The 16,006-nt window shown below is 43.6% G+C and overlaps 1 protein-coding gene across 4 annotated transcripts in view; it reads left to right on the plus strand.

The window, feature by feature from the left end:
• Window positions 1-1,430: 1,430 nt before the first annotated feature.
• LOC124998743 (kelch-like protein 29) overlaps window positions 1,431-16,006 on the plus strand; it is a 227,690-nt gene continuing 213,114 nt past the window's right edge. For 2 of the 4 annotated variants that reach the window (XM_047573246.1, XM_047573243.1), the window contains exon 1: window positions 11,062-11,348. The gene's annotated coding sequence lies outside the window, so the exon portion shown is untranslated. Of the gene's footprint in view, window positions 1,466-3,821; window positions 3,873-11,061; window positions 11,349-16,006 lie in introns of those variants that run through there. The other 2 variants (XM_047573244.1, XM_047573245.1) reach the window with 2 other exon arrangements.

Here is a 16,006-nt window from a genome sequence, read left to right on the forward strand (position 1 = left end):
AACGGAGCCAGTGGGCTATAAAGGTGCTTTAGCGAGCCGGTCCCCAGGCGCGGCACAGTGCACATGGGTACCCTTGGGTGTTCTGGCAGTGGAGTTTTGTGGCAGGGCACCAAAGAAAACACACAGACAACAGATGGCCTCTGTTGTCTTCCACCCAGCCACGAGGCTTCTGCTGGCTCAGGGTTAACAAAACTCGCTGAGAAGCAAAGAAGCCCGCAGGTGGGTGTGCGAGTCACATGTCAGCTATAGCTGTGTTTTTGTGGTGCTTTCAAAAACACTTTGCAGAATTCAAACACAGACTATAGTTTACCACTTTGTGAAGATATTCAGTGTGACTGTGTTGTTCAAACTGAAAAAAAAAAGTTCTTGCCTTCAACACTAGATGGTGCTCAAAGTGTAGTTTCTGCTGGTGTAAGTCAGGGTTAACTTTTGAAGCACGCCTACACCATCTTAAAATTCAAAAAATATGTGCAACATATGGATACGTGGGTGTCTTTTTTGTCAAATCCTGCAAATTCACTATCCACTTAATTTAAGTCGTGGCAGAGGTTTGTTTTGGTGTGGGACGGTGCACAAGTTGATGGTCATTGACTGATAAAAGGTGATTCCAAACTAAACCTAGCATTATGTGGCCTGAAAAAAAGTTTTTCCCCTCAATAGTATAAAATGTGAATGATTACATATGCTCTAAAGTTACTTTTATGAGAATAGATGTTAGTTATGATAATAATTATTAAATAATTTTTAATCAAGATACTTTGCTTCAAATGTTGCCAAATCTTGACTGGTACATGTACACGACATGGGCACGTTGAAGCGGCTGTTTTGTATTCTTTTAGCTGCTGAATAACTGGAAATAGTCCTTTGTGATACGTCTCAAAATCCAAAAGTCCATGATTCGTTTCAAAGGTTTATTGTTTCAAAAATGGCAAAAGAAAAAGTAGCCATCAAGCAGTCATAAACAAAAACATAAATAATACTAAATGGGTGTCAAGGAATGATTATTATTATGGTGAAAAATAATGGTAAAGTGATGGTCAACAAAAATATTAGACCCCTTATGTTTCTATTGTCTCAAAACTCCCGCCACCATGCACCTTAATCAAAAGAGATTAGTCACGCTCCTGCATAACAATGAATAAAATCTCTCAAGTGAAATAAATTTGTTTATCTGATTAGATTAGTTTGTCTGTATAAACAGCTCCATCACTCACTCCAAAATAAATAAAAAAATAAAAAAATAAAATAAAAAATAAATAAAAAAGCATATATTAGGGTTGGGACATAGCACACTACTTCCTGCAGAGCTATTGAGGCCACGCCCCCTACATGCATTGCGCATTCCTCCATCACATGCACACAATGATTTCTCGAATTCTAAACTACTAAAACAGCTTTTCTGAGCCCACAACACAGCTACAGTATTGAAGCCACACGTTTGAGCCAAAGGACTACATGCAGTCAAGTAAGTTTTGATGACGACATGAGGTAGATGATATTTGATTTATGGTCTTAAAGTTTAACTAGCAAAATCTAAATCTATTGCTAGCTTACTGGTAAACAACGTATGCTAAATGTAAGCTAGCTAGCACCATTTCGCTACAGAATTTAGCTTATCATGATGCTAGCTACTGCAAAATGTGATGCTGTTTCTACTGCCTCTGGCTAGAAGGTTTTATGTAACCACACAATATTTCATACATCAGTTTTCAATGTTTTGACCTTTCCATTAGTCCAGCTTACTATCTACATATTTGCATTTTTTTGAGTGTGTGGAAACATTTTACACCACCTTAAGTTGATGGAAAGTCTTTGTGTCTCTATGTGCAAATATTGTGCGAAGACATGTGAGGAATGCCACAATAATTCCCCCAGAGAGAGTCACAAGGGTACCTTTCCAGGCGAACATGGATCTGTTGTATTGCAAAATAAAATATTCATATTTATGTTGGTATATACCTCATATATGTTTCTTTAAATTATCCAATGTATAATGTCCATAAATTCTATCAGGCCTAAAATTCACACAAATTCCTGACCAAAGTTCCCATGGAAAGTTTCCAGAAATTTACTGGAAATTTTCCGCCCCTTTGCAGCCCTAGCCTATATATTAACCATAAATGTGACAATTTTTTATGAATTAATTAATTCTCAGGGTGCCACTAAGCAGCAGTTAAACACAAAAATCTCCCATGCTTTTAAACATGTCTCCACCCAGGGAGCGCGTGAAGCACTGGGGAGCCAAGAAGTCATGTGCGTGTCAAGCCTTGCAAGCATAGGAAATAGGAGAGCATTGCTCCAATTAAGGGTTGGGAATATTTTTATGCAAGTTGCTCGTGTTTGACGCTTCACCCGAAAATGTTTGTTTTTATCCATCGCTGCCCCAATTATCTGGTCAGTAAACAGCATAATCAGAGCTTCAAAATGACAGAGTAAATTGGAGAGTGGTCTTGCATGCTGTCTGTGTTTTTCAAGCTCCTTTCGTCAATACCCAATTATCTTCTCTGTTGCCTTTCCCCGCTGATATCGCGTGACTTAAATTAGCTTCCTATCTGTTTTTGAGCGTTGTCTCCTAGTTGCAACAATGCAGGGTGACTTGACGCATTGATCAGCCATTAGAGGCTTTAAACAGTGCACGGATAGAACGTTGAGAAAGATCACGCGTGCATTTCGTAGCGGGGTCACTGCGGAAGGCAATTGTTTTTATCTCCCCTCACAAGTGGCTTGGCAATAAAGCAACGCTGGACTCCTGGTGTCTGTGGAAGGTAATGACAGCTGTATTGACTGCATGTATCAGATGAAGCATTGGCGTGTTTATATGCTTGAGCACCAAGCCTCATACAGTAATTATTGGAAACGCATCCCCTGGAGATGGCAGGCATGAATGAATTGGTTTTGGCCTGATGTCCGTGATAATTGCTTTCATGTTTGCCAAGGACACCGTGTTTGTCTCAAGGCTGATCATCTTTATTAGATGCGAAGATGCATGTAGCCCCATCTGTGGGATTTTGCACATAGTAATTAAAAAAAAAAAAAGTGATATGTGGGTATGTTTTCCTCATGAAAACAATAATTAGCGTGGTGTCAATATCAATATCCGAGCGGTAATCAGTCATCGCGTGCAGCACGGGGTGGCTAAGTTGCTCCCTGCTTCGCAACATTTCGCCCGTACCTCAGAAATGTGCTTCTCACAGAGTGCCAAACGGGAGAACGCGAAAACGTGTGCGATGTTTCCGTCTTAACCTGATGCAACTCGCGCGCGCTAAATATCGGTCGGGAATCGCGGCGCGCTTTCGGCCCAGGTGGGCTGACTCGTGGCCCCCGAAAGCTTTAAATCACCTGGGTCAATGAATCAGAGTCTTGACTGAACCAAATTGCCTGGCTGTGCCCTGTGGGAGAGATAATTGGGTGAAACAGGTTGTTTTTGTGCCTCGCTGAGGTACAAGAGGAGCAGGAGAAAGGAGAGAACATGGTCTTCTCATTCCAGATAAAAACCTCTGAGGCGTGCAGTGTGTAGTTTTTGTTGAGTTTCTCGGCGAGGCAGTCGGCGCAACTCTAGCATCCTGGAGACGGGCGAGGAGAGGCCATTTTTGCGCATGAGTAAAATGTGGCATTTTTATTAAAATTACAGGCCTTGATGAACTTAAACTCAGCGAGACAGTCAATTGTTACCCCCTATTTCATTTGGGCTGGTGATGCAGTTTGACAAAACCTAAAAATATCACACAATTACGTCCACGGAGCTCCACGGCAACACGCGGAGCATTGTTCTGGAGTCCTGTTTCTGTCCACCTGACAAATCTTTGCTCTCCTTTTTTTAGCTCCATGCCTGTTGTCTGCACCAGTTCCTGGGTGAAAAATGCTCCACAGAGGTAAACATCTAGTTTCTACCGGCTTGTCGCCAACTTCTCTGACAGTGTTTAGTGCTTGACAGGCAACAGAAAGTCAGGCTTTTTTGGAGCGCTCCTGCTAAAGGCATCCAAAAACGACACGCGGAGAGGGGTTTAGGGTGAATGTAAGTGTAAAAACGTTCCATATGGTAAAGGGGATCGGCGCAGTCTGTGGGTTCGCCGCCGCGAGCGATCCCGTTTGCGTCGCACAAGAAATAGCAGCTGATCTGAAAACACTCAGCCGCTTGATTTTTAGTTTAATAATGTCAGCCGTCTGCTTTTCCCATTTGGCCAGTTTACACCCCATTTATTTATGGAAATGTCATGCAGCAAACTCAGACGGATAAAGAACCAAGATAGCGCTTGGGAAAGCTATATAAAAAAAATAAAACAGTTAATTATGTACCGCTGAAATGGCCAAGTAGATAAATCTTCTTCTGACTGCCGAGCGGCGCACAATGGATTAGCTGTTGTCTGTGTTGTAAATGTGTTTAGCATTTCACTGCCGAGCCCTCTTTCATGCTAATAATCAGGCCAAATAAGACATTCTGTTTCGCCACCGTGACCCCACTGATCATCGCCGCGCCGCGTGTTAAGACAAAGAAAAGCACCTACGCGCGAGCTCGCGATGACAATCGCACACAACGCACGCCAGACAAGTCGTGACGCAATTAGACTCGTCAGTTGGAAAGGAGCCTTTCGCCACCTGCGGCAGAACGCAAGTGTGATTTCTGTGGTCATCTCTGCAGAAATAGTCCTGTTAATTGTTTTTGGTTTCCAGGCACCCATGGTGGAGGGGAGGGAGTGTGTCCACACAGTTTCTTGTTGCTCTTAAGTTGCACCTCGGACCGCAGAAGCTGCTGGCATTGGGGGATGCCGTGAATAATTCGAGGGGGTTTATTGTCTCAGGACTGGCAACTCAATTCAGGTTCTACCCGTATGATAAGTCACTCGGAACGTCGCGGGGAATATGGCGGCCGTTCAACGACGCGCTGACGAGAAGCACAAAGAGAGAGAACAGACAGGAAAATGTATTACATCAAAAGAAATATGTCTCATACAAGGACAAGGCAATAAGTGCTTTGATAGTTTTAGAGGTCGAGCAGCTTAAATGTCATTATGATTTAACGCGGGCCAAGTACCTCCACCCAAAGGCCCTCCTTTAACAGCATTTGCATTTCTGAAAACCTGCTCCCCTTTCGCAGGAGAAAGTCATCCAGAATATTAATCCTGCTTGTCTTGATGTTGTTGTGACCCCCTTCGCAAAGATGTGCGCCGCTGAGAGCGCTGACATTCGTTCATATTTTCCGATGCCGATCTGAGAGTCGTGGCAGCTAATTAATCATTCAGCAAGTTCTTTGGTGGTCAGCCCATGATTTGAAGACGGAGGCTGAACTTTGGCTGTTTCATTCCCGGCCAGATATGGATTTCATAATGGATGGACGCAGACGCACTGTCTCCCTCATTTCCCTCTAATAGGATAAATGTGTCGACTCGCCCCTTTTCTGTAATTCTGCTTAAAACGATAGCGCCAGCACGAGGCTCTCACGCAAAGGGTGTGGCCTGTTTTACGTCCCGAGCGCCCGAATCTCCAAAATGCATGGGAAAGATTATTTATCAGTTCTTTTTTCCTTCTTAAAAAAAAAATAATTGTCTAATTAAAACAAGCCATGGTTTCAAAATGAAATTTATTATTGCACACTTGGGCCCCAAAAATAGCATTGGACTTATTAATTCACTGTAACCTTGTTCTTCTTTTAAAACTGCTTAATGCACCCACTTGTAGAATTTAGTCCATTGATGGCACGGTGAGTCACCCACATAATGGACGTGCATGTTAAACATGACATAAAGTGCAGTTATCTTTTCATTCAGTTAAATATATGGGGCAACATATCACTTTTGCATTTTTCTGTATTTATTAATTTATTTTTTAAGCATTGCATTTCTAGGTATAGTCAAGCAGCACTGTTCACGCCTCTGATGCAGCGGTAGTTAGTGATCCATTAGAGACAGCAGCTGTTACAATATTATACTGCGCCCCAAATGATGCTGGTGTTCATTTACATACAGAAAACAGCACTGAAGATGCAATCCAGGAACAGATGGTAAAAAAACAAAAAAAACAAAAACATGACATTGATGTCAAAATGGAAAGTACAACTAGCCTGATCTATAGCCATAAAAGACAGATAGGGTTCATCATCGATAGCCCGTGTGAGGGAACGGAAGCATCAGTCTGATATGGAAGACGTTTTGATGGTCTTTTTAAAAATTCCTAATGAACTGATAAAGGTGTTCCTCGAGGTTATTTAACTACAATTGATGCAAGGAGTAGCTACGCATCTCCTTAGCAACCATGTAGAAAGACACATCCAGTGGTTGTGTGAAAGACGAGTGAAAATCAAAGAAAAACAACAGGAGAACTCAGGGCTGTTTAATAGTGAAAGTAAGAACATTTCTACTTGTACAATACAAAGGGGACTAAAGGGATTGGGTCCGAACAGCTGTGTAGCTTTCAGAAAACCACTAATCAGTGAGGCTAACTGGGTCAAAAAAGGCTTCAATTTGCTAGAGACCACAAAGATTGGACTCTGGAGGAATGGAAGAAGGTCATGTGGTCTGATGAGTCCAGATTTACCCCGTTCCAGAGTGACGGGGCATCGAGGTAAGAAGAGAGGCAGATGAAGTGATGCCCACAAATCAAAGCTAAAGGCGGTCCAATGAAATATTACAGCATGTGAGTGTGTATTTCAAATCCTTCTCATACTTTAAAAAGCCCAGCATTGTACATCTGCTTCTATAAAAGCGAAAAATCGAAGCGAAAGATCATGTTTACTGTTCATATTGGATTACGGAGGTGTCTTCAACGCAGGTGCTGCCACTCTGTGTACACCAGCAGTTTTAAAAACTCACAGCTGGGCTAGACACAAAACTCCCGCATAAGACTGCCTTATTAATTTTGCTTTTGTCGTCTGTTTCCATCGCACGGAGAAATACATTTCCGAACAGCAAGAAGAAGTGACACTTACACTCACAGATGTTTTTTCTTTTGTCCACTGCCCCCTGAGCCCAATTAGAGTTGTTTACAGGTTCCCGATTCTGTCACATATCGGGTATAGTAAAGGGCATGAGTAATGCAGCGCCCCGCACAACCTCTGGCACTCTTGGTAAATGAATGCAAGAAATAACCTGCGAGAGTTAGAGAGAAAAATAAATCTTAACACGCCTCTGCAGAAACACCAGAAGAAATGTTTTCATTCAAGTGTGCAGAAGACGCTTATTTTCAAGTGTGAATTTAACTCCAACGAATGCACAAATTAGAGTTTATCTCATGGACTTGTTAATTTATTTTTTCGTACTTTTTTTTTTTAATCTGAAATCCAATATTCCTCCTACACTTGTTAAAAATACTTCTTCAATTACTTTTTTCTTCATAATATATCTTAATAGCCCACCCCTCACATTGAAAGGCACTTAGGTTGTGTTTTTTTGCTGTCACTGCAGAAACACAGACACCGCAATTTAGTTAATTATCAGACAACAATGGCCCATTGTTGTTCCCTGCGTCTTACAGATCCTACTGTATTGCGTCTCCATCGTGGCTGCCATCGTCAACTGTGGAGGTGCACTGCGCCCTCTCCTCGCCCCCACCTCTCCCCCTCCTGAGTCACGCCGCTGAACGTAAACCCGTCACCGTCAACTAGCACCATGTTCGCTTCCAGTTGGGAGAGTCGTTCCATAAAGCCAAGATAGGAAGCTTTATTTGTGCAATGTAAAAGGCTTTTTTTTTTTTTTTTTTTTTTTTAATTCAAGCGAGCACCTGCAGGCTCCGATTTGGCTCACCGGGCCCCCGCGACAAATTAGCACACGCCGTCGCACACCATCTCACGGGCCGCCACGGCTGAAAGGCACTGCTGAAAGACTCCTGAAATCACTGCAAAATAGAATTTGACCCTTGATAAGGCTCACTATCTCTCCTGCCAAGTGTGACATTTTGATGCAACGCTGGATGTGGAGAGCCCTCAAGAGTTTTTTTTTTTTTTTTTTTTTGGTCCAACCGGTTTAGAGTGCATATGCTTATGTCGCATGCAGTGAAAAATTACAGTTGTACTCCGCTGCGTGTGTGCGAGTGCGGTATTTTACTGCCATTTTACGCCATGAACGTAGCACGTAAAGCTATTTTCTTGTTAAGGATTACGGCCATACAGCATTTACAGAAACACTCTGCGCTTTTGCTCCTCTGTCACCGCGTTACTGTGGGAGACGCTTTACTCCACCACATTCATTTTACCAAGTTTGCAAATTAAAAGCCCGGCTCGCCCGCAGAGGTGTTTTCAGTTTCCCCAGCTGATTGGAACACTGGTAAAGTGTAAATTGGGTGGAGGCACACTGGGGATAACATGTTGTAACCGAACTTAATAGCCTAATAAGAGAGATGACTTGGAATGATGTCCTTTCCCAACAGGGTTAAAACATGAGGCATTATTAATAATTGAACAACTGAACACTGTAATAGGCACAAATTTGCCCTACTGTGACCATTAACTGAAACACACACACACACATATGTATATATGTCTTTGGGTTACTTTGCTTTCATAGCATATCTTTTCTCCCACTCGTGACAATACGACACCTGCAGTTTATTTCACTAAACTTGCGGATTATTGCTTATTTTAAATAGCCTCCAAAAGTTTAAACAAAAATATAGTCTCAGTGCTAGTAATAAAACTAATTATTCGTAGTGATATTAGTTAAACCATGAAAGCGGGTTTCCCATAAAAAAAAGCAAGGACTTTCATGGTACACAGCTTTAAAAACTGATCTCTCAAAAGGTTTTTTATTTTTCTCAAACTCCGAGTCAGAAATCTCCAGCCCCGGCAGCACTGTACATAAACTTTACAGTTTACTCCTATCTATATTCTGAAGGTTTCCTCAGCCCAGTTTGTACTTCTATGATTCATAGTCTGATTTCTAGAACATTTCATTCCTAAACACTTGGGAAAATGGATTTCTAAGTTATGACAGCATTTTCTGATTTATTTAGGGATTTGAAAAAGATATCCAAAATCCCCTCCGTAAAAAGCCTTGACTCGCCACAAAATAAACACGAATTTAGAGCTTGGCTTTTTCTCGTGTTCACATTTCTGTTCCAGAGATGTATGCACATTTTCCCAGATGATTCCTACACTCACTAGCCAGTATATTAGGAACACTAGTGAAAACAAATGCATTGTAATGTAAGAGCCCTGCACTAAACCGTAGCTCCATGACGGCTGTAGTGTGCAGTACAGTACAGTTCTTAACCTTTAGTGTGATCATTTTGGAGGATGTTGTTCGTAGCACTCTTAAACTGGATTGAATTAAAGTGTTTCTGTTATTTAGTGTAGCCTACTCACTTTTTCTTTTATTATTAGGATCCCATTAGCAACAGCAACAGCGTCGACTGTTCTTCCCGGGGTCCAAAAATGGGTTTCACAAAATAATTGTAACGTGTTTCTGTGCAACACAAGTTTTTTTTTTTTAATAGTGCTGCAAACTGCAGCCTCCAAACTGAAAACGGTTTGAACAAACAGCTCTCTCAGTTATTTGAATCAATAACGAATGCTGAACAGCATAACCTTCAAGAAGCTGAGAATTAGTGCAAGACCGTTAGAATACATTCATTATCAGAAATAGTGCGCCCAGTAAACTGTGTCATTTCCATCTTTAAGCATAAAATAAAAATATGTAATCCGAAAAATCTACTGCTGTTAAGTAGTCTGCTGTGGAAGTTTCATGGTCATACCTATTAACCTTTTATCGCACTCATTTGTTTCAGTGTCTCGTTTATTTTAACCTATTAGTGCCTGCTTGTAACGGTACCTCCTAATACTTACATCCTTCAAATAACGTTTTAATTTAGACCTTGTAAGCGCACATTTTTACATTTTTCTGAATACTGATGCCTCTTAATGCATATTCCAGGATACAGGAAGGAAAGTTTACGGAAGATATTGCTCATGCCGGATTCCCTAAAGGGGCACAATAACTGTAAGTGACCATATTCTTTTTAGGAAACATGTAATGTCTGCATGTCCAACTCTGCCTTGACCAGTGACGGATAGAATTGTCGGTGAACGCGGCGGTACACGCCCATGCGGTCCAGAAAGGAGAACTAATCAAGCAAAGTGAAGGAAAACATCTGTGTCGGAGCACCGAGGGTACAGTAAAGGAGCTTTACAGCACTGAAGCAATGCGCTCTAATGGATTCTACATCATGTGTCATTGACAGGGTGATAAGAACAAACAGCAACAACATTTTGTCGAGCAGCAAAATGAAAGTTGTTGAGCTGTGGGTAGGATTTAAAGGTCCTTTGTGGACTAGAAGGTTCCTGTCTGAGTTAAGTCCTCCACAGGCACAGAGACGGCAAAGATAAAGCTGAATTGGGGAACTCCTGTATATTGTTTGCGCTTGTTTTTTTTCCGTAAATTGCTTCTCTGAGAGAGGCCTGTTCTTTTAAAACCTTAGATGTAAGTTCCTCTACTTCATATCACCCCCCCACCCCCTGTTTTGCTTGACCTCGTCACATTTCTCCCTGTGTGCACAGGAAAGTGGTTAGGGTAAAAAAAGGACATTGATTTTAGGCAATTTGGCCCGAGCCAGAGACGGCCCCGTTGATTTCCATTCGAGCCATCTAATCAGGGGCTGATTTACAACCGGGATTCTAAGTGAATGTAATTACCAGCATTTAACCACCAGGTACGATGGAAGGGAGGCAGTGTTCTGGGCACGGCGGTCCCCAGAATGGAGAAAAAAAAAAAAAAAAAAAAGCAGCAGCATTGGTGAAACATTATTTTTATGGGATTTTGCACCCGGACACAGTCGTCTGTAATGATATGCTGTCATTACCAATCAGGTTTAACAGCGTGTCAAATACTTTCAGCTGTCAATTAATTTCCTGTTTGGTGAAGAACCGGGATACAAAATGCCCCTAAACGGGGTTTATGCGCAAATCTTTGGAAATCCCTCGACGGCTCCTGACATCTCTACTGATGCCGGTGCCGTTTTTCCATTAAGCTGCTGGTGCGTACAGTGGCGGGTAGGGGGCGCTGCAGGGCTTGTGCGGGCAAAACAAAGTGAAAGGGGAGGAGCAGCATCGGGAGTAAAGTGGCCACACGGTGTGCCAGTCCGTCCAAGCACTCGCTTACATCTCAGCTCGTCCGCCGCGCAGCGAGCACAGAGAGACGCGTCTGCCAAGTCCCCCGTCCGCTCCACACACTTGGTGACGCGCGGAGCCGAGCGCGGACAGGGCCACTCGCCGAGCCGCACGCAGCCTCCGCCGCTGCACAGTGTTGTTCCCTCTCTGTAAAATGCAACAGCGGTCTTTGCGGGATAAAGACAGCGTTCACACATAATCAGCGGAACAAGGACGAACGCCGGGGGGACAGGAGCAGCGAGCGGCCGGGGGAGAGGTAAGCGCTCAGCCCAGCGTAGGTTGAAAACAGCCGCCGCGCTCAATGTATGTACGCTCGATTTTTGACATGCCTCGCGCTGGCCAAGGAGTTCACACGGCACTCTGGCACTTGTCCTATCACGAACGGACGAGGTGGATCATCAGTTTCACTGCCAGCCTCTTAGCCGAGGACCGTAGCCCACCAAATGGTGTGTACGGCGCTCACGTTGTGCGCAAGCGCTCCTGCGAGGAGGAAAAAACTAAGTTCGTATCAGTGCGAGTGACAGAAACGGGCAAATAGTGAGGCGATGCTTGATATGAATCTCAGCAATTCAGCACCGAGAGTTAACCAATCTCTGATCTTAATTTCAAATTAAAGTAAATTACTTTGTGTAAATATCATGTCCCAAAAATTAAATCAACCTCGAATTTGTGGTTACATGCTCTCAGATAATAAACATCTCAGTTATTATCACAAGTGCACAGGCAGCATTTCAGACAGCGCCCGTGAGCCTACGTTTAAAAATCATGTTTTGCTATTCTGCCAACGTATAGAACGTGAACTTGTAGCCTGTTCTAGGTAAGACTCATCCTCCAGACAGCAGAGCATTACTCATCATAAGTCCCATGTGTTGAGAGCTGTGAAGTGGTGCACGCTTGGCTGTGAAAGAGAGCACTGGTTGTGAGGGACGCTGCTGTCTCCTCCTTTGCACAAAGTTGCAGATGAACGTTGAATTCGCCCGTTCAGGAGTGCTGCTGCTTGTCCATGACAGGCGCTGTTCTCCTTCCCCTGGCAAGTGAGCAGCTATTGATGAAAACGCTCCTAATCATGGTATTATGCCATTTTATCCTCGGCTCACATTTAGCAGTGATTTATTAGGAGCTCCCTTATCACTTGCGAATCCTCGCAAGTCTCTGCCCTGATGCCTGTTTACGAGCCCTGCCAAGACTTACTGTATATAAATAGACGTGCAGCCACCAGCATGTGTTTCTAATACCTAAATGGATGTTACCCCGCCGTTGTTATTGTATTAATGGGCTGAGCTTGTGGGGCAGGAGCAGGACACAGTTCCCCGCTGATGACATTTGAAAACCTAGCAGGCTATCGCGAATCAAGGCGCGGATTAAGGGCTTTAGTCATAGTCCCTCTCTGAACAGACAGGGAGCTCTGCACTCGATAAGGTAAGACAATGCATTTGCCTCATAGCTGTGGCCGTTTAGCGAGGGGGGTCTCCTCGCCTCGCCTCGCCTCGCGTTTGAGGCAGAGATGCCCGGGCACGTTTCATGAATAACCAGCCGCTGCAGGTGGATGATCGCACAGCAGCATCAGCAGCAATGTAGAGAGAGGTCTTAACACACGCTACAGAGGTTTTAACGTTGCCTGTAGTGTGTGTGTTAAGCTACAGAGCCTTTTCCTTTTTTTTTTCCCCTTTTTTTTTTCTTTTTTTCCCCGTCAGGCGAGCCTCACCTCTGTGGAAGTATCGTGGTTTCTGCAGTTCACAAGTCACAAGCTTCTTTGCAATAAACTCAATCAGGGATAATCCTTCTATATCAAATGTGATTTAGGTTGGCCTGGGGAGCCGCTCTGGCCTGAGGAATTCATTTAGAAATTACCCAGAGGCATTTATCCTATTAGTAAAGGCCAAGCGAAAAACGACTCCTGTTGTTATGGTCAGCAAATTACAATACTGTAGCTCAAGGCTGTTTATTTATTTATTTATTTATTTATTTCCCACCACCCCCAGCATGTAAACGCGGGCAAAAAAAAAAAGGAAGGATGCGCAGTGTGCGCTTGGAAGAAGTTGATCGGTTTCTGGGCTACGTTTTAAAGGAATCCAGGAAGCGGACCATGCTAGCCAACTACGGCCGCAGAGCGGCGAGCTCTCCGTTTTGTCTTTTTTTTCTCCATCTCACAGCAGTCAGATAAATATAACGGTGCCTCGGCCGTGGTAAGGCAGCAGCTCGGAAGAGACGGAACCATTTCCAGTGTCTGTTTTTTGGGAGCGCACATACAATGCCTCCGTTTATTTGCCCCCACTCAGCAAAGCGGTCAAACACTATAAAGCGGTCGTGCAGCAGCTGCCAGCCACGCTTATTCTGCCGGAGCGGTGGATATTAAAAGGCCAACCTGGACCAACCCTTACAATCAGAATGAGAACGAAGAGCATGAATGAGCTCCATTTTCTCCAAGGTTAAAACGGGGCGCCTTTTATCGCTGCACATTTTAAATATTTGCTCTTGCGGCTCTCCTCCAAAGTGTGTTTTACAGGCTACTTTGAGTTCATGTGCGCGTTTGCTCGTGTCCATTGTTGCGAAGGCGGGCGGTCAGCGCCACTTCAGAAACGGCCGAGCGCAGACGCGGCACCGAGCCCGAGCGCGAAAGTGCGTTCGCGTCTTTGTTGTCTGCTGCTCACCTCTCCGAGTCCTCGTTAGGAGCTGGAGACATAACAACCCCACATGAATATAAAGAACGGCTTCCACGCACTTGGATCTCGCACTCTTCTCTAATTGAGTGCGAGATACAAGCTGTTGTCTTTTTCGTTAGATACATCTCAGTGGATTGAAGGCAGAAACCGTGCGGTTATTTATACATATCTGCAGCTTAAAAGCGTTGTAATGAAATAATCATGTGACAGGCAGGTGTTAAGGGAGTGACACGTGGTGAAGTGATTTCTATAGCGTTGATTTTGTCTGTTATACACATTGCTAGTCTGCGTTTCTAAAGCTAAATTACTTTATTTACTGTATCCTCGGCCTTCCTTTATGCAACTGGAACATTTTCCTCAGACATCAAAGAATATTGCTTTTGTGTTTGACTGTCGGGCGGCGCTCCGCGAGAATCCTGCAAGAGCCTCTCAAACCTCTGGTTCTCGATGTCGCTGACGCCGCACTCTGCACTTTAATGTGAAGTCAATTTTAACCTCCTTTAAGATGAAATGCAAATGAGTCGGAGCATTGGAAACGTATTAGATGGTTGTTGTAAATAATGACAAGCTAACGCTGACAACACTAGACATTATATGTAACAATGTCAGAAAATATATTCAGTTGCCTGTTTATTAGGGACAATTCTGAAAACGAATGCATTTTAATGTAACGGTCCTGCACTAAATCCCCCTTCACGACTGTTACGATGTCCAATTTACGTTGAAACGGCGTCAAGAAGGTGGTAATTCAACTGAACGATCATTTCGGAGGATGTAAAACTTTGGGTTTGGGTGAGTTATATGAAACAAATGCCGAATACCATCACCTTCATGAAGCGGTTAAGGCTTCTGCATCAGTTTGACGTTGCAGCTAAGGCCTCAGACCCTACGGAGACCCTGAAATGTGGCTGTGTCCGTGGCGAGGCGGATACTGCAAGAGCTGTGATTGGTCCACTTTAGTGTTTCTGGCTGCTTCTCCGTCTCCGCTATTTTCGAATTGATCGTTTTGGATCAATAAAGCCGGAACACATCGAGGAAAGGTTAAGTGAGATACAAACGTTTGTATGATTTCGGCAAAAGTTTCAGTCGCCATTAGCTGGGTTTACATGAAGACTTTTTTCTTATTCCAGCTCAAGTGTTCAGGTCAGCTGTTTATATGTGAATTGATCTATACCCATCCGATGTTTACATGTACTTTTAATTGGAATGGCTGTTTTACAGATGAAAACACCCCGTGGTTGGTCTCCTGTCTAATCAGCATAGTAGTTGCTATTTTTCTTACACTTATATTCTAAAAGCAGCAGCTCGATTCGGAATGTTTTTGGGGTCATATCCACTTTTGCTATTGTGCCTTATAGTAGCCACTCTTCAAGGTTTTCCCGCGATTATGAAATTTTTCCACTCCTCTGTCTATCTCGGCTTCAAATAATTTTTGGTGGACCTTTTAAACAGTTGAGTATTTCTATTTTTTTCTGCCGTCTAAGCGTGCGGCCATGTCTAGTTCTTTCAGAGTTGTTTTTAAAATCAAGCTCTCCGCGGAGCCGCAGACCAGTTGAGGAAACATCACTCGAACGTCACTGCGCATCGGCTCCAAGACAGAGCAAGCGCATTTCATTCTGATTCACCGTTTACATGACTTTCGATTGGTTTGGGAAAAGGAATATTCTACCCCTGTAGAATATTGGGCCTGTCTTTTCCGACTGAGGTGTTTACATTGAGGATTTTAATTCCGTTTGGGCTTCTAAACCGATTGTAATGGGAATATATGGCTCCACGTTAACACAGCTATTGTTGAAAGTGAAGCGGGAAGTAGAAACGAAAATGAAAGCAGCATTTGGGTGGCGTTTTTACGGAGCCAGCCAGACTGACGAGCGCACGGCTATAAATGGCTCTCACAGGCGTCGCGTACTATAAAAGAGCCTTAAACTTTGTGCAGGTCCGTTATATGAGAATATGACCGTTTTCGCTAGTGTACCTAATGAACTGGCAAGCGATTGTATTTACTGCACAGAAGCTGCACTGCTGTCAATCTGCCGTTCAACAAGAAAGATCACGTGTCCCCAAAAATCGGTTCGTTTTAAATACTAAAGGTGAATCTTCGTGCCGCATGCAGAACCCAGATTTGTTTTTCCCAGTTTGACCCAGTTTTTGTACACAGCGGTCTCAGGGGTCTTTGTCTGCGTGCGCCCTTTAATTTCACGTTGGCCTATCAGCAGAGCATAGCCGTTCATTCTTCGCTCGGGCTTGTTTT

The sequence above is a fragment of the Mugil cephalus genome, chromosome 21, assembly GCF_022458985.1.
Source record: "Mugil cephalus isolate CIBA_MC_2020 chromosome 21, CIBA_Mcephalus_1.1, whole genome shotgun sequence".
Classification (NCBI taxonomy): Eukaryota; Metazoa; Chordata; class Actinopteri; order Mugiliformes; family Mugilidae; genus Mugil; species Mugil cephalus.